This window comes from Aegilops tauschii, chromosome 3, assembly GCF_002575655.3.
Source record: "Aegilops tauschii subsp. strangulata cultivar AL8/78 chromosome 3, Aet v6.0, whole genome shotgun sequence".
NCBI classification, from domain to species: domain Eukaryota; kingdom Viridiplantae; phylum Streptophyta; class Magnoliopsida; order Poales; family Poaceae; genus Aegilops; species Aegilops tauschii.
The window spans coordinates 364,984,831-365,010,611 of record NC_053037.3 but is presented as its reverse complement, the minus strand read 5'-3'; positions in this window follow the sequence as shown (position 1 = coordinate 365,010,611).

Genomic DNA, 25,781 nt, shown 5'->3' with positions numbered 1-25,781 from the left:
TTGAATGCTTGCTATGGCCTCTATGTATCCCTATGAGTAGTTGCTATCAATTTTGTGAAGTTTTGTTGAGAAAATTTTGTGGACAAAAAATTCAAAAAAAATTCATAGGAAAATTGTACGTGAACATGAATATCTTCAGGAAGTTTGGCTCTAAGAAGAACTCCAAGGATGTTATTGGGGAGTCTTCTAACAGTGATCTCCACCCTCGGAGGTTGGCGGAGGTACGGCCGTGCGAATGGCCGCACACCCTGTTCCTTCAAGAGGCTGGAATTCATGAGGATTTCACGCAATATATTACCAATGTCGGCCTCACCGACTTCATTGCAGATGAGTGTGACCAGCACCAAATCCTCACAAATAACTTTGTTCAAAGTTTTACTTTCCTGCCTAGAAATAATCCTCCTGAAGTGAGCTTTGATTTATATGCTGAAAACCATCAGATACCACTTACTGAGTTTTGTAACATATGCATGATCCCGTCTGATGGGAGCTTGGCTGAGCCTGGGCCGGCTGAGTTTGAGGCCTTCTGTCGCACTTTGACAGTGGGTGATGAGAGAAGAGTGTCAGCAATCACTGCCAGTGGCTTACATTTTCCTGCTATTCGTTACTTTGCACTCTTCATTACCAAATGCTTGCTTGCTAGGGAGAAGGTGGGTGCACTTAGTTCACCAGACCTTGCTGTTTTACGTCGTGCATTAGAGGGCGACAACACTTATAGCTTGGGAGCTATTGTGGCTCGTCGCGTCCATCTTAATAAATCCCAGGGTAAAATACATGGTGGGATTTTTGCTACTCGGTTGGCGGCTCACTTCGAGGTTGATATACGCCCTCATGATTACCCTCTGACCAAGGTTTACCTAGACCGAGCAGCCATGGATCACCATCACTTTCTTGCACACGATCGTCCTGATATTGCCATTCCTTATAACCTGGTCTATAGCGTTACAACTCGTGATGTTATCCCCCTGCCTGCACCTGCTTTGTTTGATTCTGCTACCAGGGGCGGATATAGGATTATGCCTGCAGACATCATCGCCTACTGGAACGCTCACGCTGCTGCAGAGGCTGCACAGGTACCTCAGCAGTGGGATGAGTGGATGCCCGCTCCTCAGGATCCCTACTACCCTCCAGGCTACTGATCGACGACCAACTTAGGCCAAGAGCCTAAGCTTGGGGGAGTACGTGTTTCTCACCGACATTACATTCCTGGTCACTCATATTATTCTATTTGTCGGTGCTCACACATTTTCATTGTATCATCCATGCTTAGATTTATTTTCTTGCTTTCTTCTTGTGTGTTTGAAAAACTTTAGAAAAACCAAAAAAATAGTTGAAGTAATTTACTTTCTATGCATGCTTAGTAGTAGCACTAAAAAGAAAATCCAAAAAGATTTCCTTATTCTTCTTTTGCTTGTTGGGAGCTTTCCCGTGTAAATAGTTTTTCTCGTTTTTGCTTTTTATTTGCTTGTTGAAGAAAACCAAAAACTCCAAAAATATTTCAGTGTGTTTCTCTGAATTTCTTTTGTTTTATTCGAGTCTTACTGAGGAGAAGACCACGATGAAAATGTTGAGTGGCTCTCATATGAATAACTGTTGAACTAATAAAGAGCACATTTTACCTTGTTTTCTCCTGTTGAATAAAATGTTTTGCAGATTCCAGCTTAGTCCACGGCACTCTTGCACTATTATTATTTTCATATCATTCGGTCGTGCAAGTGAAAGGCAATAATGACGATATTTGATGAACTGGTTGTGGCAAAGAGAAACTGGTATGAACTCGACTTGTTCTGTTTGTGTAAATATGTTTAACCTAGTATCCAGGCTTCAGCCCATTATGTTTGAACATGTTTGCAATGACAATTAGAGATTATAGTTTCTCATGCCATGCATAAGTAGCTGGGAGTGGATAATGATTTATCTTGGATATCAACATAGCGTTAAAATGATTGTTATGTAGTATGATGGTATGGTATCCTCCTCTTAATGTTCGAGTGGCTAGACTTGGCACATGTTTATGCATGTAGTTGAATCAAAAACCAACATAGCCTCTATGATATTTATGTTCATGGTGTTCATATCTTACTCATGCTAGTGTCCAATGTTACTTATGCATAATGCCTGGTAATGACAGTTGTTGCTCTCTAGCTGGCTGCTTCTCAATCTTAATTGCTAGCCTTCGGCTGTACTAAGTGGGAATTCTGCTTGTACATCAAAAACCTTGAACCCAAAGTTATTCCAGATGAGTCCACCATACCTACCTATATATAGTATTACCCTGCCGTCCTAAGTAAATTTGCATGTGCCACCTCTAAAAACTTCTAAAAAATTATCCGTTTTGTGTGCCTGGATCGTTCATGGAACGACAGGAGGTGGTCAATATCTTCCGTGCTAAGCAGGTTATTCTCAGATTGAGTGTTTATTCACTCGCCATCGCACGAGAAAATGGGCGGTATTAGGGATGCCCAGTCCCAAACTGCAAATATGAAAAAGAGTTCAACTCTTGAATAATCAAAGAAAAACTCCCAATGGAGTCAAAACCTTTACTTTTATCACTTGGGAACCGCCACTAGCGTGCTTAGCATGGAAGATGTTGATAACTAATGGCCGTGAAGTGAATGAGAAGGGTGCATGTCAAAATATCATTTATTTCTGTTTTAAAAATCGAGCTCTAGCACCTCTGCAAATCACTGCTTCCCTCTGCGAATGGACTTTCTATTTACTTTTATGTTGTGTCATCACCTTCTAAAAACAAGCACCAGAAACTGAGTAAAGCACATCTTTCATGATTTATGCATTATGTATAGCTAATGTTGGGTGCATCATGACTGGATCTTTTCTACCATGAATTACAATGTTTAGTCGCTGCTTGAATTTTGGAGGTGCTGTGCATTTATGTTTCACGGTCTCAGAAAGGGCTAGCGAGATACCTGTAGCGACCCGACCTCAAACGGTCAAGTCTCTGTGCTTAAGTGTCATCCCTGGATCGGTATTGCTGACACGCACAGTACTCGAGGTTTTATAACAGAGTTCAATCACACACTTATTACATCGAGGGTCTCAAAAGAGAACTTATTACAATAATATGGCTGAAGGCCATCTAAAATAAGATAACTGCGGAAGCATCGAAGATAATGAGTCCATCCAACTCCACGGCAAAAACTGAGTGCACGACAACGACCTAGCGCACCTTGCTCTTCGTCGGAGAATTCTGCAACATAATACGTTGCAGCCGTGTAGGTTAGCACATGGAATATGCTGGCAAGATAACACTATAGAGCAATGAACAAATAACAACTATCACTACATGCATATATGGCTGGTGGAGGCTCTATGGTTATCATTTGCATAAAGCCAGTTTTTCCCTACATCAAAGGAATATATTTTATTTATCTACAAAGTTTGTTGGAAACATTGAGAAGGTAACCCCAACTCAATCCCAAAATTAATATGAATAACCCAATAGATTAATTAATTAAAATGATGATATCAAATCAATAATTTAAGTATCAGATACTCAAGATGTCCATAACCGGGGACACGGCTAACCATGATTAGTTTGTACACTCTGCAGAGGTTTGTGCACTTTTCCCCACAAGACTCGATCTCCTCCATTGAATTTCTCGCACTACATGATGTTTGAGATACGGATGACCGAGACACAGTCTTTCAGAAGCATTAACTCTTTCGACGGGTAGACCGTACCACCTACATCCCCTACATCTGCTAGTCTACCACTGAAAGAGGTCACACAACATACTCAGCTATGCTAGAGCCCATAATGGCTTGTGGCTGCACACGGAAGTTTCTAGCATGAATAATCTTATGATCCCTTTGAGCCTGGGTGGCGAACCATAGGATGATCACACGGGTTCCCCGGGATCTCCTTGGACAACACTAGATTCCCCAGGTGCCCACAACCAATCCACCCAGATGTGTATTAATGTAGCCACCTTAAGTTAAACCTTAGTTAACAATAACTCTCACATCTTTCATGGATTCTCTCAAACCAAACCACGTCTACGAGCATAGCATAGCAGTATAAGCATAACGTAGTAACTCCCAAGGTTTGAATATAAGACAATAGGTTCTACCTCATCAGCTATTTCCCAATACCCACATGTTATCAATCCTACTCATGCAATGTTTGAGGGTTAAAACTAATGCATAAAAACTGGGTAATAAAGGGATATGATCAAAGTGTTACTTGCCTTGCTGACGATCGGAAAACCCTAGAGATTCGTAGCAGCAAGCCTCGCACTCCGGAAACTCTATCGTGAACAAACAATAGCATACATAAGCACTCAAGCATAACATACAAAGGTAAAACTCAAAATAAAAGATCTAAACATAAAGTACAAGTGAAGAGCGTCGATTTGCAGAAAGAATCAATCGAATCGGAGTCACGAAACTCAAACTACGATCAAAAGAAGTTCAAATTCAAATCTGCTTGAAACCAAATTTTAAATTTTCAAAATTATGGTCAAGTTGATTATCTGGACAGAGGGAAACAAGACGAAGATTTTGGCATTGGTTTCACTAGATTTGGACAAACGAGCAAAAAGTAGCGAGGGTTTAAAGATGAGGGACTAATCTACGATAAAAGTAATTACAGATAAGTCCTTGGCCGAAATTAAAACTAAAAAAACAAAAATCTAACGAACGAACGTTCGTAAACAGAACTAAACGAACAAAAACAGTTCGTTAAAATGGTCGAACCGACGAACGTTTACTAAATAGACTAAAATAAAAACGAAAAACCGATCTAAAACTAAACCGACAAAAACCAAAGAAAAAACCGAAAGAACCGACCGGTTCTTACCGGTCAATGGCGTCGGCTGCGGGATCCGATCGACGGCGACGTCGGGCAAGGCGGCGGCGGCTCCGACGAGGCAACGGGGCGGCGTGGAACGGCGGCGGCGGCTACGCGGCGCGGGGCAGCGGCGACGGCGGCTCGATGAGGAGGAGGGGGCCGGGGCGCTATTTAAGAGGGGGAGGGGGCGCTGCGGCTTGGGGAGGGTGTCGCGGCGGCGGCGGCGAGTCCGGCTCGGACTCCACCTCGAGTCCGGCGGCGATACGGCGGGAGGAGGCGGCGGCGGTCGGCTGGGCCAAGGCCCGGCTCGGCTGGCCGGCCCAGGAAACTTTTTTTAATAATTTCGCCGCGGAAGTAAAATCCAAATAAAAATAAAAAAATTCTAAAAATTCCAAAAACAATTTTCACCATCCAAACCTAATATTTAGGACAAGATGAACATTTTTCTGGACTAAAATGCAATTTTGAAAAATGCAATTTTTCCCTAATTTACTCGAATAAACTCCCAAATAAAAATATTCGAATCAAACAAATATTTAAAATTAAATTTCCATTATTTCCTCTGTTTTGAAGAAGTCATATTATCTTCTCTCATTTATTTATTTTGGAAATATTTGGAAAAAATAATTTCAAATGGAAAAAATCACCTTGATCCCATTACCAATTTTGAAAAATTCAATAATGGAATTTTTATGAAACCTCCAACTCTCTCAAATGGTCCTTGAGCTGCTTAAGATATTCTAGGATCAAAATTTCCAATTAAGCAACTAAAAATGCAAAGAGCATGAATGCATATGATGACCTAATGATTAACATCCAAATTGAAAATTGGGATGTTACAACACCACTATTGTCATATTATATCATGGTTGTTTTGACAACGTGTTGCTGTTTGAGATCTCTTATTATTGCTCGCTAGCTGATTATGTTATTGATATGATTTAATATAATCTTTAGGAGTTATTGTTGACATGGTTAGTTATAATGTTGGCTGAAAACCTAGGTGTTGTTTAAGCTTATTTATGCAAACAAGAGCAAAAGAGTTCGTAAAAGTTTTTCTTTCTCACTTTCAGTTTATCAACTGAATTGCTTGAGGACAAGCAAATGTTTAAGCTTGGGGGAGTTGATATGTCTCCAACGTATCTACTTTTTCTCATGCTTTTCCTCTCGTTTTGGACTCTAATTTGCATGATTTGAATGAAACTAACCCCGGACTGACGCTGTTTTCAGCAGAACTACCATGGTGTTGTTTTTGTGCAGAAATAAAAGTTCTCGGAATGGAATGAAACTTTGCGAGGATTTTTTCTATCAATGATAAGAATTTCTGGAGCCAAGACACACCGGAGAGGGGCCCCTGGTTGGGCACAACCCACCAGCGCTCGCCCCCATCTCTTTGCGCGCCTAGGTGGGTTGTACCCACGTGGTGGCCCCGCTGATGACCCCCGTGATACTATAAATTAACATGTTTCCAGAAAAAATCAGGGAGAAATAATTATCATGTTCCACGAGACGGAGCTGCCGCCAAGCCCTATTCTTCCTCGGGAGGGCTGATCTGGAGTCCGTTTGGGGCTCCGGGGAGGGGGATCTTCGTTCTTCATCATCACCAACCAATCTCCATCGCCAATTCCATGATGCTCCCCACCGGGAGTGAGTAATTCCTTCGTAGGCTCGCTGGTCGGTGAGGAGTTGGATGAGATTCATCATGTAATCGAGTTAGTTTTGTTAGGGCCTGATCCCTAGTATCCACTATGTTCTTAGATTGATGTTGCTATGACTTTGCTATGCTTAATGCCTGTCACTTTGGGCCAGGGTGCCATGAACTCAGATCTAAACCGTTTATGAATTCATCATTATATCCATGTTTTAGATCCGATCTTGCAAGTTATAGTCACCTACTACGTGTTATGTTCCGGCAACCCCGAAGTGACAACAACCGGGCCCACTCCCGGTGATGACCGTAGTTTGAGGAGTTCATGTATTCACTATGTGTTAATGCTTTGTTCCGGTTCTCTATTAAAAGGAGGCCTTAATATCCCTCAGTTTCCAATATGGACCCCGCTGCCATGGGAGGGTAGGACAAAAGATGTCATGCAAGTTCTTTTAATAAGGCACATATGACTATTTATGGAATACATGCCTACATTATATCGATGAACTGGAGCTAGTGCCGCATCGCCCTAGGTTATAACTGTCACATGATGAATATCATCCAACAAGTCACTGATCCAATGCCTACGAATTTATCTTATATTGTTTCTGCTAAGTTACTACTGCTATCATCACTGCTACACTTGCTACAAAATTACTGCTATCCCTATTACCGTTACCATTGCTGCTGTCACTACTATCAAAACTATCAAACTACTTTGCTACTGATCACTTTGCTGCTAATAATTAATCTCCAGGTGTGGTTGAATTGACAACTCAGCTGCTATACCTTCAAATATTCTTTGGCTCCCCTCGTATCGAATCTATAAATTTGGTTTGAATACTCTACCCTCGAAAACTGTTGCGATCCCCTATACTTGTGGGTTATTAGATACCCAGACATTTTGAGTATATGTTCACTGACAGAACTATTCTCCTCCATCTTGCAGCTATAGAACTTGTTGGAGACTTCATATCTCTCAACTCGGGCATTTGCTTGAAATATTAACTTCAACTCCTGGAACATCTCATATGCTCCATGACGTTCAAAACGTCTTTGAAGTCCCGATTCTAAGCTGTAAAGCATGGTACACTGAACTATCGAATAGTCATCAGCTTTGCTCTGCCAGACGTTCGTAACATCCGGAGTTGCTCCTGCAGCGGGTCTTGCACCTAGCGGTGCTTCCAGGACGTAATTCTTCTGTGCAGCAATGAGGATAATCCTCAAGTTACGGACCCAGTCCGTGTAGTTTCTACCATCATCTTTCAACTTAGCTTTCTCTAGGAACGCATTAAAATTCAAGGGAACAGTAACACGGGCCATTGATCTACAACAACATAGATATGCAAAAACTATCAGGTACCAAGTTCATGATAAAATAAAGTTCAATTAATCATATTACTTAAGAACTCCCACTTATATAGACATCTCTCTAGTCATCACATGATCCATATCAACTAAACCATGCCCGATCATCACGTGAGATGGAGTAGTTTTCAATGGTGAACATCACTATGTTGATCATATCTACTATATGATTCACGTTCGACCTTTCAGTCTCAGTGTTCCGAGGCCATATCTGCATATGCTAGGCTCGTCAAGTTTAACCCGAGTATTCTGCATGTGCAAAACTGGCTTGCACCCATTATATGTGAATGTAGAGCTTATCACACCCGATCATCACATGGTGTCTCGGCACGATGAACTATAGCAACGGTGCATACTCAGGGAGAACACTTATACCTTGAAATTTAGTGAGGGATCATCTTATAATGCTACTATCGTACTAAGCAAAATAAGATGCATAAAGGATAAACATCACATGCAATCAAAATGTGTGACATGATATGGCCATCATCATCTTGTGCCTTTGATCTCTATCTCCAAAGCACTGTCATGATCTCCATCGTCACCGGCTTGACACCTTGATCTCCATCGTAGCGTCGTTGTCCTCTCGCCAACTATTGATTCTACGACTATCGCTACCGCTTTGTGATAAAGTAAAGCAATTACATGGCGATTGCATTTCATACAATAAAGCGACAACCATAAGGCTCCTGCCAATTACCGATAACTTTTACAAAACATGATCATCTCATACAACAATTTATATCTCATTACGTCTTGAGCATATCACATCACAACATGCCCTGCAAAAACAAGTTAGACATCCTCTACTTTGTTGTTGCAAGTTTTACGTGGCTGCTACAGGCTTCTAGCAAGAACCATTCTTACTTACGCATCAAAACCACAACGATTTTTCGTCAAGTGTGTTTTAACCTTCAACAAGGACCGGCCGTAGTCAAACTCGATTCAACTAAAGTTAGAGAAACAGACACCCGCCAGCCACCTGTGTGCGAAGCACGTCGGTAGAACCAGTCTCATGAACGCGGTCATGTAATGTCGGTCCGGGCTACTTCATCCAACAATACCACCGAATCAAAGTAAGACGTTGGTGGTAAGCAGTATGACTATTATCGCCCACAACTCTTTGTGTTCTACTCGTGCATATATCATCTACGCATAGACCTGGCTCGGATGCCACTGTTGGGGAACGTAGTATTTCAAAACAATTCCTATGATCACACAAGATCTATCTGGGAGATGCTTAGCAATGAGACGGGAGAGTGTGTCCACGTACCCTCGTAGACCCCAAAGCGGAAACATTTAGTAACGCAGTTGATGTAGTCGAACGTCTTCACGATCCAACCGATCCAAGTACCGGACATACGGCACCTCCGTGTTCAGCACACGTTTAGCACGACGACGTCCCTTGAGCTCTTGATCTAGTAGAGGGTCGAGGGAGAGTTCCGTCAGCACGACGGTGTGGCGACGGTGTTGGTGATGTAATCCGCGCATGGCTTCGCCTAAGCACTATGACAATATGACCGAGGTGGTAAACAGTGGAGGGGGGCACCGCACATGGCTCAGAAACAACTGTTGTGCTTTGGGGTGCCCCTGGCCACATATATAAGGAGGGGGAGGAGGGGGCCGGCGGCCAAGGAGGGCGCGCTAAGGGGGGAGTCCCACGTGGACTCCTAGTCCAAGTAGGATTCGCCCTCCCTCCTTCCTTCCAACGGGGAGGGAAAGGGGAAGAGAGAGAGAGGGAGAAGGAAAGAGGGGGCCGCGCCCCCTCCCCTTGTCCAATTCGGATTGGGGCAAGGCAGGCGCGTGCCACCTCTCGTGGCCTGCCTCCTCTCCTCCACTATGGCCCAATAGGCCCATTAACTTTCCCGGGGGGTTCCGGTAACCTCCCGGTACTCTTAAAAATCCCCGATTTTTTATTCGGAACCATTCCGGTGTCCGTATATAACCTTCCAATATATCAATCTTTACCTCTCGACCATTTCGAGACTCCTCGTCATGTCCGTGATCTCATCCGGGACTCCGAACAAACTTTGGTCACCAAAACACATAACTCATAATACAAATCGTCATGGAACGTTAAGCGTGCGGGCCCTACGGGTTCGAGAACTATGTAGACATGACCGAGACACATCTCCGGTCAATAACCAATACCGGAACCTGGATGCTCATATTGGCTCCTACATATTCTACGAAGATCTTTATCGTTCAAACCGCATAACAACATACGTCATTCCCTTTGTCATCGGTATGTTACTTGCCCGAGATTCGATCGTCGGCATCATCATAACTAGTTCAATCTTGTTACCGGCAAGTCTTTTTACTCGTTCCATAATGCATCATCCCGCAACTAACTCATTAGTCACATTGCTTGCAAGGCTTATAGTGATGTGCATTACCGAGAAGGCCCAGAGATACCTCTCCGATACACGGAGTGACAAATCCTAATCTTGATCTATTCCAACCCAACAAACACCTTTGGAGACACCTTTAGAGCATCTTTATAATCACCCAGTTACGTTGTGACGTTTGATAGCACACAAGGTGTTCCTCCAGTATTCGGGAGTTGCATAATCTCATAGTCAGAGGAATATGTATAAGTCATGAAGGAAGCAATAGCAATAAAATTAAACGATCATTATGCTAAGCTAACGGATGGGTCTTTTCCATCACATCGTTCTCTAATGATGTGATCCTGTTGATCAAATGACAACGCATGTCTATGGTCAGGAAACTTAACCATCTTTGATTAACGAGCTAGTCAAGTAGAGGCATACTAGGGACACTCTGTTTGTCTATGTATTCACGCATGTACCGAGTTTCCAGTTAATATAATTCTAGCATGAATAATAAACATTTATCAAGACATAAGGAAATATAAATAACAACTTTATTATTGCCTCTAGGGCATATTTCCTTCAGGTTGATGCTTCATCTATTCTGTACTGCCAGTCTTCCCTCACCCCTCTCCCCAATTTTATCTGCATCGAATTTAGTATTCTTTATTAATGTTTTCTTTCTCCTCCAAATCATGATCCCTTACATGCAATCTTTGAGTTTTATCTACCAATGAGAGCGAGGTTGATATGGACCTCTTGATCGGCATTATGTATGGTTTAATATCGCTGAGAAGTAAATTTCTTAGTGAAAAATGATACTCTCCAACACATACATGTGCAGATATGCTTACTACTATAGGGAAAGTCCTAAATGGATTGTGCAATACACTATGCCAAATTATCTTGCTAAGTTCCGTGAGACTATGCGCTATTTGTGTATTCATGAGGGAGATAACTCAAAGCTCTGTTATGATGTTCTTTTTAAGTAAGAAAATGTATGTTATCTCCTATTCGATTTCATTTAGTTATGGCCATTTTAGTGTAGCTTTTAAAATGCCAATATATCAATGTTTTTCCAGCCTTAGTTTGTGCTAATTTAGGACACCGCAAATTTACAATTCAAGTAAAGTTGAAGCTGATAAGGTTATACAAGCTTGTCATTCCACTTTTGGCTGTCATGTTCAGGTGAACAAAAATCCATGATTAGACGTGCTTATCTTCAGTCTTCTATGTGGATGTTCTACCCTCATTTAAACTTTGATTATTTTAATCAAGCTGAACCCGTGGGCAACAACTGTCATGTGTACTGATACTAATATGTATCCTACTTCTTTTTCGCCGTTCATTTTTTCCAAGTCAGTTTGGAGATTAAAGTGATCTGCAGCTCAAGCATGGCAAGAGCACTGACCCTGGAAGGTGCTTTGACTTGCACAAACTTGCTAATTTTTGGAAGATCGAGGAATACATAACACAAGTTATTAATAAGCGCTTGAAAAGAAAAAGAAAAGGAATACTAAACTGCTCATATTCAGATATTAGGATGGTGTTTCAAGTTTGCACATTTGCAAATTTTGTATTTAGGTTATCTATGCAAACAATTGTCGTTGTGCTTCCGTACTCGACTACACCATGTGTGGTTGATTATTGTTCTATTCATGGCTATATATATTCTTGAATGCATGTTAGATGTAATGATGATGGCCATTTGTTAGGTTACATAGGAAAGAGTCATTGATATCTTCCCCTACCACGCTCCAGCCGCTGACCAGATTTACAATTGCCTCGAGGCAAATTGGAACGTACCATGAAGTACTATGGTCGCATCCTTCCGTTTAACTTAAACTATGGTATAACTTCTTAGACTGTTCTGGTAGGTTGAAACATATGCTAATGACAAGTAGTTGCAGTTTGGGGAGATGATTCGCAATCTTAAGTTACTGCCATAATTTGGTGCTACCATGTAATCTTTAAATTTCAGAATTAGATTTATACCAATTTGCATTTGACACAATTTGTTCATAATTCCTGAAAGTGTCTTGACAGGGCTAGCACACTACTCTTTTTGTTCATGATGAAGTTAAGATATGTAAGTAAGAAACATATGATGAACAGAAATTGTTGGTTCAATAGTTATATTGTATATATACTATATCGTTATCCCAAAGCTTATGTTGAACTTTCTACAAAAGATTGATGTGGAACATACCAAAAAGTCATGTCACCAATGTTTCTGTGTTTTACTATGAGAGTCTAATGTCAGAAACCATATATTGTCTAATGTTAGCCAATTTATTTCTTGGTGTTATATCACTTGTTCTAAGTGGCTGGATTTGGTCCATTGGCTCTTTTCCATGGTCTTCTTTAGAATAATGAATTATTTGAAGCACCAAAAACTCATGACACATGCCTCTTTGTATTTTGTAACTCCTACCATCTTACTGTCAAAAGTGATGGGCACGGCAACTCGTGCCATAATGCTCTAGTCTACTATCATTACTACACTTGTATCACCATCTCTTCGTCGAACTAGTGCACCTATACAATTTACCATTGTATTTGGTGTGTTGGGGACCCAGGAGATTTCTTGGATTTGATTGCAGGGTTGTTTGAGAGAGACCATCTTCATCCTACGCCTCCCACGGATTGATAAACCTTAGGAAATGCGCTTGGAGGCCCAACACTCTACAAGAATAAGTTGTGTTGTAGACAAGCTCTTTTCTGGCGCCATTGCCGGGGAGGTGAGTGCTTGAAGGTATACCTTTAGATCTTGCAATTGAATCTTTTAGTTTGTTGTTTATCACTAGTTTGGTTTATAAAAGAAAATTACAAAAAAAAGAATTGAGGTTGCCTCATATTATTCATCTTTATCATGTCTTTCTTGAAAATGATGGAGCGGCAAATTGTGCTCAATTGATAGAAGAAGAATTCAATAAAATGTTTGGCATAAAAACTTTGAAAGATGAGCATGATTGCAATATTGTTAGTATGAATTCTTTGAATATCCATGATGGTAATGATATGCAAATTTGTTATAATGGTTGCATGCCTCCTATTTATGATGATTATAATGATAAAAGTGGGTTTGGAGGAGTGTCAACTCTAGGTAATGATGATCCCACTATTTTGGAGGGTGTTGAATCTTATAATAATAATTATGAAAGTGGATTTGGAGAGTCCATAACTTTATTTAGTGATGAATCCACTATTTTGGAAGAGGTTTCAATAGATTATGATGAGAACAAAGTTATTATCTATGATGATGATGGTGATGACATGTATACTACAAAGAATAATGATAACCATGAAATTTGTCATCGTGATTTTAGTGCTCAAATTGATTATGTAAATCAAGTATCTCATGATAGTTATTTTCTTCAGTTTTCTCCCACTATTCATGAGAATAAATTTTCTTATGTGGAGAGTAATAGAATTTCTATGCTTGTGGATCATGAAAATAACACTTTATGTGAGAGTTACATTTTTGAATTCATTCACGAGGCTACCAAAAATTACTATGAGAGAGGAACATGTGCTTTTACATATCTCAATAATATTAAGTTTCCTCTCCATGTGTTGAAAGTTTTGAAGTCATGCTTGTTATGCCTTCGTATGCTAGTTGATGCTTGATCCCATAAGTTGTTTGATCACAAAATCCCTGTGCATAGGAAGTGGGTTAGGCTTAAATGTGCTATTCATATGCTTCATGATGCTCCCACTATGTTTCAATTCTTTACTTTTATGTGAGCATCATTGAAATCACCATGCCTAGCTAAAAAGGCATTAAAGAAAAGCGCTTGTTGGGAGACAACTCAACACTATTACCTACTATTTTTGTGTGTTCAAATGATTAAGCTACTGTATTAATCATGTTTTATAGCTTTTGTTTCAATAAAGTGCCAAGTAAATCCTTTGGGATAATGTGGATGATAGTTGACTTGATTCTGTGCAAAAATAGAAACCTTTGCGCCCAGTAAAAGAATTGTTTAAATTCACTAGAATGTGATAAAATTCTGAAATTTTTACATATGATTGATATACAAATTTCATATGTTTTCCTATTTTTCAGAATTTTTGAAGTAACAGAATTATGGTCATTGTTCAACTCATTACAAACTGTTCTGTTTTTGACAGATTCTGCTTTCAATGCATAGTTTGCTTGTTTTCTAGTTTCTATTGCTTATATTGCTCAATATAAATTGTGGAGATGATAAGGTACAGTAGGCATTGTGAGAGAACAATTATGAATCTTGTCTTTGAAAGTACCAAAGTGAGTGATTTGTCTTTATCATACTAACCTATCTCACGAAGTTCTGTTAAGTTTTGTGTGATTGAAGTTTTCAAGTTTTGGGTGAGATATCGATATGAGGAGAATAAGGGAGTGGCAAGACCCCAAGCTTTGGGATTCCCAAGGCACCCAAGGTAATATTCAAGGAATACCCAAGGACCTAAGCTTGGGGATGCCCCGGAAGGCATCCCCTCTTTCGTCTCCAACATTATCGGTAACCTCACTTGGAGCTATATTTTTATTCGTCACATGATATGTGTGCTTCATTTTCTTTTATTTGTATTTGCTTGCTGATACTTAGAGTAATGTTTTCAATCTTTTATTTCAATAAAAATGTCAAGTATAGCCTTTACCATACTTATTTTGCAAGTCTATATGTTGTTGTTTGAAAATAGAAAGTTTTCTATTATTGTCTGAATTCTTATGGAAAGTCAAAACATGATAAAATCTTGAAATTTTTACATAGTAAGCTAAAACAAATTTTCTACAGTGTGGTAATTTTTCCAGAAATTTTGGATTTATAGAAGTATGAATCTTCTTGCATTCTTTACAGATTGTCCTGTTTAGACAGATTGCTATTATGTTTGCATTGTTTGCACATGTTTGCTTGTTTAATGATTCTATTTGAGGATAGGACTGTTAAATATGCAGAGGCATTTAGTATGCAATGTTAAATAATAATTTTAGTAATTTGCTACAGTAGAGAATGACAAGGTTATTGCATTGATTTATACTAAATTATCTCATGAGTTCTTGTTGAGTTTTGTGTGTATGAAGTTTCTTAGATTTAGGGAAACCGGGATATAAAAGTAATTAAGGAGACACAAAAGCTCAAGCTTGGGGATTCCCAAGGCATCCCAAGATAATATTTCAAGAAGTCTCAAGCATCTAACCTTGGGGATGCCTCGGCAGGCATCCTACCTTTCTTCATCAACAATTATCGGTTAGCCTCGGTTGAGCCTAAAGTTTTTGCTTCTTCACATGATGTGTGCTATTCTTGGAATATCATTTTATTTTGTTTTGCTTGATGTTTTAATAAAATACTTAGATCTGAAAGTTTTTAAATGAGAGAGAGTCCTCAAAAAGCTACTATTTACTTAACTACTCACGTGATCTTCACTTATATCGTTTTGGAGTAGTTTGTCGAACACTCTCATGCTTCACTTATATTATTTTGAGAGTTTATAATAGTGATGAAATTTTGCACAAGCTACAAAATTGGTCCTAATATGATGAATACCCAAGAAGGATATAATAAAAACTTTCATATAGATCATTGGATATGATAAGTTTGATTCCTTGCAATAGTTTTGCGATATGGAGATAATAATATGTGAGTCATGTTGGCGAGTAATTTTGCTTTAGTAGGAATATTGGTGTTAAGGTTTGTGATTCCCTATGGAAGCACGTAAAGTCAACAATTAGGCAACGAAGTTATATCCTACTTATGGTGCATTATTCAGTGTTAGTTATGTTTAATGTGTGTTTATGACAATTTTCGTTTTTTGGTTGGTCGCTTCTCAATCTATTTGCTAGCCTTCATTTGTACTAAGCGGGAATGCTGCTTGTGCATCCAACTTCTAAAAACCCAAAGTTGTGCCATATGAGTCCACCATACCTACCTATATATATATATATATATATATATATAGTATTTCCATGCCGTTCCAAGTAAATTTGTATGTGCCAACTCTAACTTTCAAAATGAATTTCCTTTTCGTGTGCCCGTACCGCTCATGAAGCGGCGGCAAGGGGTGGCCAATATTTTCCATTCTAGGTATGTTATTCTCAAGATGAGTGTTTACTCACTTGTCATTGCATGAGAGCGTGGCAGGTAATAGGCATGCCTAGTCCCGAAATGAAAAAAAATTATATATGTTGTTCATAATAAATTCCTTGGAAAGTGTTTGTGACGCCCCCGATTCAGTCATACACTAATCATACAAGCAAATGAGTACGATAAAGGTCAAGGACTCACGAGAAGATATCACAACACAACTCTAGAAACAAATTAACGTAATACAAGCTTAATATTACAAGCCAGGGACCGCGAGGGCTCGAATACATAAGCTCAATCATAAACGAGTCAGCGAAAGCAACAATATTTGAGTACATACATAAGTTAAACAAGGTGCCATAAGATGGCTAGCACAAACATGGATACAGATCGAAGAGGCACAGGCCTCCTGCCTGGGATCCTCCTAAACTACTCCTGGTCGTCAGTGGCCTGCACGAAGTAGTAGGCACCCTCGGGGTAGTAGTAGTCGTCGTCGACGGTGGCGTCTGGCTCCTGGGCTACAACATCTGGTTGCGACATCTGAGAAGAATGGAAAAGGGGGGAGAGGGAGCAAAGCAACCGTGAGCACTCATCCAAAGTACTCGCAAGCAAGGATCTATTCTAAAAAGAAAGAGGGAGCAAAGCAACCATGAGTACTCATCCAAAGTACTCACAAGCAAGGATCTACACTACATATGCATCAGTATCGATGAAAAGGGTAGTATATGTGGACTGAACTGCAGAATGCCAGAATAAGAGGGGGAGAAGCTAGTCCTATCAAAGTCTACGCTTCTGGCAGCCTCCATCTTGAAGCACATAGAAGAGAGTAGCAAGTATAGTATCAAGTGTCAACGTATAGCATAATCCTACCCGGCGATCCTCCCCTCATCTCCCTATGGGAAAGCGATCACCTGGTTGTCTCTAGAACTTATCTGGGTGTGTTTTATTAAGTATCTGGTTCTTGTTTTTATGAGGTCGGAATACTACTCCAAGTCATCATGTTACCATGGACACAACTATTCGAATAGATAAACTTCCCTGCAGGGGTGCACCACATTCCCCGACATGCTCGATCCCTCTGGCCGGGCACACTTTCCTGGGTCATGTCCGGCCTCGGAAGATCAACACATCACAACCCTACCTAGGTCCAATAGAGAGGTCAGCACGCCGGTCTAAATCCTAAGCACGCAGGGGTCTTGGGACCATCGCCCTTTGCACTCCTTCATGTTGCGAGGGCGGCAGGAAGCAGACCTGGCAAACCACACTACAAGGCGGTTGCTTTACGCGGTCCAATCCAGTGTCCACCTCTTAGTCGCTGACGTCTGGAAACCTTGGGCTGATACTACGACGCCGGTTGCCCATATCTTGTCCCACATGGCGGTTAGTGTGTATAAGGCCAACGACCCAACTCAGATCAAATATCCAAATCTTGTTAAGCGTGTTATTAAGAAACAACCACGGACAACGACCAAGGACCAGGCCCACCTCTCTCTTGGGTGGTCTCAACCTGCCTTGTTACTCTGCCACAAAGATCCACTCAGAGGGCCATCGAGAAACACGACCTTTCAGCCCCCAGTCCGTGAATCACTCGCGGGTACTCGACGAGCCAACCTGACTTTAGTCACAAAATGTATCAAGTATAATGTGTATAGTGTATATATACACGTGATCACCTCCCGAGTGATCACGGCCGGATATTATAGCATGTTAGACAGACAAGAATGTAGGGCCACTGATGACAAACTAGCATCCTATACTAAGCATTTAGGATAGCAGGTAAGGTATCAACAACAATAGCAACAAGGATAGGCTATGCAACAGTATAGGATCAAACCGATGTGTCGGCGTTCTGGGAACGGGGGTACCTAGACTTGCTTGCCTGCGGACCGCGGCGTGGCCCCATCAGACGGCCTGGTATAGCCCAGCTTCAGCATCAACAACTCAAGACCCTCGCGAGGGGCCAAGCCACGCGAGGCGAACGGCACCAAGACCTCCATAAGGAGCGGCCTTCCCAGGCTGGCTCCTGAGGAGCAGAGACTTCTATGCAAGCCTCACCTCGCGAGGTTCGGATGACGCGAGCCATGACGACCAAGGCTAGGCGGGCGCCAGCGGGCGCAGAGCAGCAGTTTCCTCTTTGGTGCTAAAGAGGCGAGCGTAGGCGCGGAGTCCCGAGAATCAGCCAAAGGTTTCCATTCCCGTGCAACGAGACCAAGACCGCCAGGACGGCAGGACGGAGGTCATCGCCGAGCCCACCGCGGTGTCACGACCAGAAGCTTTTGCAGGTGAAGACTACTTTTGTCAGGATAAGATGTACTAGTTGTCTCCCTTCGAATTTGGCCGTTGTGGGATCCCTTCCCGCCTTCATTTGGGAAGAGGACCAAGGCCACTATAAATAGGACCTAGCAACCACCATAGAGGAGGATGGATCATTCAGATCATCCTCTCCCACACCAGCTCAAGAACACGCCTCCTGAGGTTGTTCTTCCACTGTACTAGTTCACCCTCAGCCCATCGAGGCCAATCCACCACAAAGCAGGATTAGGGTTTTACACCGCAAGGTGGCCCGAACTTGGGTAAACTGCCGAGTCCCATTTTCTTCCTGTTCGTCGAGCTAGGCCGTGAGATTGGCGAGTAGGCAGACTGGGGAGGTTGAGTTCTTCGCACGCACCCCAAAGTTCGAACCTCTCAAGGGTCTGCGGAGCCCGAAATCCGATATTTGGCGCGCCAGGTAGGGGTGCGTCGGAGCCTCTCTTCCACCTGTCGATTCGCCACCGCTTCACCGCTCCCATGGCTGACGCTCCAAGGGCTCACGTTGAGCACTGGGTTGTTCGGCCTGCCCAAACAGTGACATCCACACAAGAGGATCTCCACTCCGCGCTTCTCGCGGCCCGCGCGCCGCCAAGTGCCGTTGGTCGCGGGCGGCGTGGGCCGCCGCCGCCCGCCCTCATGCCGCGTCGTGCCCGCGCCACCATGCGATCTTCAAGTTATGTGCGACGACTGCACCAAACACTCGCTGGGAGCAGCCAAAGATGCGAGCCGTGCTCATCATAGAACGGGAGCTGCTGCGATGTAGGTTGGCAGAAGGCGGCCGCGATGCCCTGGTGGAGCGGGTCGCCGAGATGCTTGATGCCGCCTATAGGGGCGCAGCACCTTTCGGCATCCTGCCTATGTTGCAAACTACAGCGGGGGCGCGTGCCGGCCCCCGCCACGCCCGCGCGCCCCTCCCTGGAGCACCTGGGGGACCCAACGGCGCCAACCCAGCCTGCAGCACCGCTCATCCTACCCCGACTATGCTACCTCCGGGTGAGGCAGGCTTGGGCGGTCCCTCATGGGGCCGCGCTGGGATGCCACCCCCGTGGCCATCAGAACCTGGCGCCGAGCCTGGCGGCCAACAACGCGGGGGGCCCAGGCGACGACCCTGGTGCGGCGATTTCAGAAGCCTACATACCTCCCATGATGGACCTACTGCATACGTCAAGCGAAGGCCCCTGCCTGTTCCCCTCACCCGGGTGGGTACCGGGGGCACGTGAAGCCAAGGCTCTTCACGAGCCGCTCCAGAGCTTCACCAACACCTTCAACAATAACAACCACTGGGTACAGCCGGTATCTCAGGAGCACGATTACGCTAACCATGGACCGGAGGTGAACAGGGCCACAACAGCGACCAGGGACCCCAAGATGATGATCCCGCCACAGGCAGACGAAGTGCACTGGGGCTGCGTGGGGGAGCTCGGTGCCAGGGCCTCCTCTGTGCCGCGTGGAGCAAGGCGCTGCACGGAGGTAGGTCCTCTGCCGGGGAAGGCGCCGGCGAGCCGTCCCCCCCGGCAGAGGGCCCGCGGTCGCCGGGGGCGCCGCCAGCGTCCCCCTTGCCCCTTGGTCTCGTCCTGGTTTCCGGACAACCCAACAGTGGTCGGGGGAGGCGCAGGGCGGGGCCCTCATCAGGCTCCATGGAAATACATGAATGTCTCCGCTCGTGACACTCTCACATAATAATGAGTTGGGCCTGTACACGCCCCGGAGTCTCCTGAGTGTCGCCCTCGGGTCTCACGGGGGCTCCCACCCACGTCCAAGTGGAAGCACCATGCTTTGCGCTGGCCGTCGACATTGTCCCCCAATGACTATGCCTACACCCAGTGGAAGCACTTAGCTCCACGCTGGTGAGAAGACTAGCTAGGTGCCGGACGCGGCTATTTGCTTTTGCCCTATTTTTGTAGCCCAATTTGCCATCTTCTAGAATGAGATTTAGAGTTTCGTGTGCTTATCAAAAGAAAACGGGGGGAAACTTTCTTGACTCGTGGTCATTTCTTTCTTTCTGGCTTTGTGTTTAAAGAGTAAGGCTCACGCCTGCTACCCCCTGCAAGCGGGGGCTGGGCATGGTACGCGCACATCGAGCATGCTCGGGCTAGCCCGGGCGATGCCAAGGCCCCCCGGGGGCCAGAAGCGCATTCACCGCGCGCACACCTTGCCGTAATCCGGTAGTCGGCTCCTCGCGAGGCCCTCTTGTGCGGGCTAGCGGGCTCCTCGGGAGGCTTAAAACCTCGCGAGTCCCCGGAGGGCTCATCTCAGGAGAAGGACTCTTCCATGACATCAGGACCCGCTCAAGACCTGCGGAACCAAAGATAAGTTGCAACAACTACCCCGCTTGAGAGCCCACAGGCTCGCGACGGCACATTACAAATCCTACCTCAAAAACATGTCATCATTTCATACATTATAACATTTCATACATTACAAGGCGCCCCCCTTCAAAAATACCTTTCACGCCCCGCAGAGCTGTATTCGAAGGTTGTTTGCATACAGGTCGAGCAGGAAGGGAAATGCGGGCTTAGCCGGATGCGCTGTCACCGGTGTCGTCCTCGTCGTCATCAACCGCACCACCAGCGCTGCTACCGGCGTCGTCCTCGCCGTCCTCGCCGGCATCACCCGCACCACCTCCCTCGGCCCCAATCATGGTCACGTCGTCCTTAGGAGCAAACTCCGCAACCAGGTCGTCCACATGATTGTCCACCCAGCCCGCCAGATTGCCCTGGATGACCCTAGGCACGGGGGCTAGCACCGCATCGAAGTTAAAGTGGGGGTCAAGGTTGAGGAGGTGGCTGAAGACGCGTGAGAACGCGCACCCGAGAAGGCCCCGGCTTCTCTCTTCAACAAGCTCGCGAGCCCTCGCGGCCCGGTCCTCCAGATGGGTCACGATCTCGGTGAAGAAGCGAAGGTGGCTGGCGTCGTCATCCTCATGCGGGTGAGAGACGCTCTCCTTGCAGATGGTGTCCAAGGCTCGGTTGGCCTTCTCCCTGAGGTCCTTGTACATGAAGGCATGCTCGCGCTGCATCGTCCGACAACGATTTGCTTCATTCGCGGTCTTCTCCGCGAGGGACGTGACGCCCTCAACCTGCTGCTGAAGTGAAGACAGGTCGGCGCGAGCGGAGACTAGGTCGGCTTGAGCGGAGGCTTGAGCCTCCTTGGCAGCCTTCACGCGCTGCTCCGCCGTGTCTAGCTTTGTCCTGAGGGCGGTGGTCCTGCCCCCAAACTCGGCCTCCTGAAGCTCGAATTTCAGGTGGTACTCGTTAGTGAGAGCCGTGCGAACCTTCGCCACCCTGTGGTCGACGTCCTGCTAAATTTTGGCCTCCCGAGCAGCGACAGCATCCTCAGCCATGGCTACCTGGCGCTCCCTCACCTCCAGCCGCTCAAGCTCCAGGCTATGCCGCAAGACCTCCAGCGCCAGCGCCTCCTCGCGTTCCTGAACCTCCTTCTCACCGGAGGCAGCCTCGCTCAATGATGCTGCCAGGGCAGCCTTGCGCGCTTGGATCTGCCTCTCGAGGGCGGCATTCGAGGCTCGAAGCTCCCGCTCTCGCTGCTCGGCCACTTCATGACAACAGTCGGCGGCCCTGGCTTCCTCCAGAGCGCGGGAACAAGCTTCATGAGAAGCTACAAGGGACACCGCGACACTTGCATTGGCGCGCTCATGCTGAAGATGCCCGAGGTTGATGGCGACCTTCAACTGGTGCCACTCGTGTGCCAAGCGAAGACCCCCCGTCTCGAGGCGGGCGTCGACATCGGCAAGCTCTCCTCCAAGCTGACTCAGCGCGCCCATCGCCTCCCGGAAAAGCTCATGGCGGACTGTGTTGTGCCCGCGCGCAAGCTCCAGCGCGCAGCCAAGCCCGTCCTCCGCGCCGGGGGCTGTCGGAGAGGCGTGAAGCGGCTCGCCTGCCCCTGGTAGGGGGCTGGAAGCCGGTGCCTTCCCGACAGCTCTCCGGGCCTCGGCGAAGGTGCTGGGTGGCGTGGTCTCGCTGCTCGAAGATGAGGCCGACGCTGGGGTTGCCCAGCCGCCGGTGATGACTGTGGAGGGGCCCTCGGCACACCTCCTGTACCCCAGGCCAGACCGCGAAGGAACGATGCTGGAAGTGCAGGCTTGCGGCCCCACAGCAACGCACCCGCCTCTTGGACCGGCCCCGTACCTCGCGCGGGTGTCTGGTGTGGGGGGCTCGGGATCAAGAGCAGGCCAGGGACTTCTGGGGGCCGCTTCCCAGGAGGTTTCACTGTCATAGCCAAAGGGATACTGAGAAGCCATGATCAGGAAAGGATGCGACAAGCAGGAAATCTCGAAGATAAGGTACTTACTCGTCTACGGCTATGTACTTCCTCTCCTTCAGCGGCCGGTAGGCGTCACCACTGCAGCTTGGAGGCCCTTTCCTCTTATGGAGCGCTTCGAGGTTCAGGCGAAGCTCGCCGAGATTCGGGGCGCGACTCTCAGCAGCCGAGGCACTTGCCCGAGCTTCGGGGGCAACCGCCTCAGGAGTGTCGGGTCGCGCCAGCGCTCCAGCGGCTCCCTCAGGAGTGCTCTCCGGAACTTCAGGAGCGGCTACCTCGGGAGCGCCTGACGACACCCGCTCCCCAGCTGTACCAGGCGGCGTTCGCTCCCCTGCACCCACATCCGGAGCGCACGCTGCAGGATCGACGAGCAAAGGAGCCACGAAGATGGGATTCTCGCGAGGCCCATCAAGGCCCTCCGGGCGCAGCCCCCACTCATCCAGAAGGAGCATCCGCCTCATGATGTCCTCCTTGTTCGAGCATTGGTATAGGAGGCAGCCCTCCTCTGGAAGCGCGGCTGGCGCTGGGTCGCCCGTCAGAAGCTCGAGCATCGCGCACAGCGTCTTGGAAGGAAGCGCAGGCACCTGGAGCCTCATGGGGTCCTTGCTGCCAGTAAAGGCCCACATTGGGCGAGAATGGCGCTGGAGCAGAGCGATGCGCCACCGGATGAACTCCTTCACCACCATCGGCGCCTTCACCCCGACCTTCTTCAACCTAGCCAGCCTAGACCAGACATGGGCAAGCCGACAGTCGACGAGCTTCACATGCCCCCAGCCGGAGCTGGGTGCCGCCGGCACTTGCGGGAGCAGAAGCAGGGGGTTGCGCGTGCCGGCGTCCACGTACATCCACTATTTCTGGGACCGCTTCACATCTGGGCGGAGCGTGAAGTCGATACCCGAGCCAGCCGTCGCTGCCACGGCTTGGAAGGCCATGCATCCTGAGCACTGGCGGGCGTCGACTAGGTGGAGCGAGAAGAAATGGCGAAGCAAGGCGACGGAGGGAGCAATGCCCACCATGGCCTCACACAGGAAGGCGAAGACGGCGAGGAGGACGATGGATTGGGGGTCCAGATGTAGCGCCTGAATCTGGTAGTGTGAGATTACAACATTGAAGAAATCAGAGAAAGGAGGAATCAAGCCGGCCAATAGAGCATGAAGATGGATGGGGATATCGGTGGCCTCCATGTCGATCAGAGCCCGGGAGGCGGTCCAAGCCGTCGTCGCCTTCCACTCGTTGGAGTCGGCGGCAAGGGCTGGCCGAACCTTGGCCAACCCCTCCTGACTGATCACCGTCGATCGCTCGAGGGCAGGTTCCAAGGCTGGCCGGGATTCAGTGGGAGCACATGCCTTTCCCTTCTTCTTCGACCTCGGGGCCATGGCGGAAAGGAAGGATAGGCACCGGCGTCGAATCTGGGAGAAGAGCTGTGGGTTCACAGGGAAGAGGAGAAGCCAAGGGCGAGCACGGCAAGCAATGAAGACTGAGCTGCGCTAGCAATGGGCGGCCGCCAAGCCTGGCGAATATCGAGGCTGCATGGGGAAGTGGGGGCGCCCACGTCCCGTCAAGCGCCATGCGTCTACCGAGGCCGCAGGCGGATGGGGCCCGCCGCGCTCCGCACTTGCCCTTTGGCTTCACCTCGAAGCCAAGTCCGTGCGTGCCTTGGGCCCGGGTGCTACTGTCGGCGTTCTGGGAACGGGGTACGCAGACTTGCCTTCCTGCGGCCTGCGGCGTGCCCCATCAGACGGCCTGGTATGGCCCAGCTTTACCATCAACAACTCAAGACACTCGCGAGGGGCCAAGCCTCGCGAGGTGAACGACACCAAGACCTCCATAAGGAGTGCCTCCCCAGGCTGGCTCCTAAGGAGAGAAGATTTCTAAGCGAGCCTCACCTCGCAAGGTTCGGATGATGCGAGCCATGACGAGCAAGGCCAGGCGAGCGCCAGCGGGCGCAGAGCAACATTATCCTCTTTGGTGCTAAAGAGGCGAGCGCAGGCGCGGAGTCCCGAGGAACCAGCCAAAGGTTTCCATTCCCGTGCAACAAGACCAAGACTGCCATGACGGTAGGACGAAGGTCATCGCCGAGCCCACCGCGGCATCACTACCAGAAGCTTTTGCAGGTGAAGACTACTTTTGTCAGGATAAGATGTACTAGTTGTCTCCCTTCGAATTTGGCCGTTGTGGGATCCCTTCCCACCTTCATTTGGGAAGAGGACAAAGGCCACTATAAATAGGACCTAGCCACCACCATAGAGGAGGACGAATCATTCAGATCATCCTCTCCCACGCCAGCTCAAGAACACACCTCATGAGGTTGTTCTTCCACTGTACTAGTTCATCCTCAACCCATCGAGGCCAATCCACCACAAAGCAGGAGTAGGGTTTTACACCGCAAGGTGGCCCGAACCTGGGTAAACTGTCGTGTCCCATTTTCTTCCTGTTCCTCAAGCTAGGCCGTGAGATTGGCGAGTAGGCAGACTAGGGAGGTTGAGTTCTTCGCATACACCCCAGAGTTCGAACCTCTCAAGGGTCTGAGGAGCCCGAAATCCAACACAATGAAACAGTAACACTACTCTAATAAAAGCAGTAGAGGGAAAGAGTAGGCAATAGGGATGATCAAGGGGGGTTTGCTTGCATGGAAGCTCTGCTAAGAAGGAGGGGTCGTCAACACCGTAGTCAATCGGGGCAGCAGCGGCGTCAGTCATGTAGTCTACAGAGAGAAGAGGGGGAAGAAACAATGAATACAATCCAAACAGATGCATGACGATGCATGACATGACAGTAAGCGGTGCTAGGTGTGCCCTAACGCGGTACTAGGCGATACTGGCGAAGGGGGGAAACATCCGAGAAAGTATCCCCGGTGTTTGGCATTTTTGGACAAACGAACATGAGGGGGGCAGTTGCATGTTTGCTATGCTAGGGATGTATGGCAGGCAAACGGGCTGCATAATCGGATTCGTCTCGTCTTTTTGTGC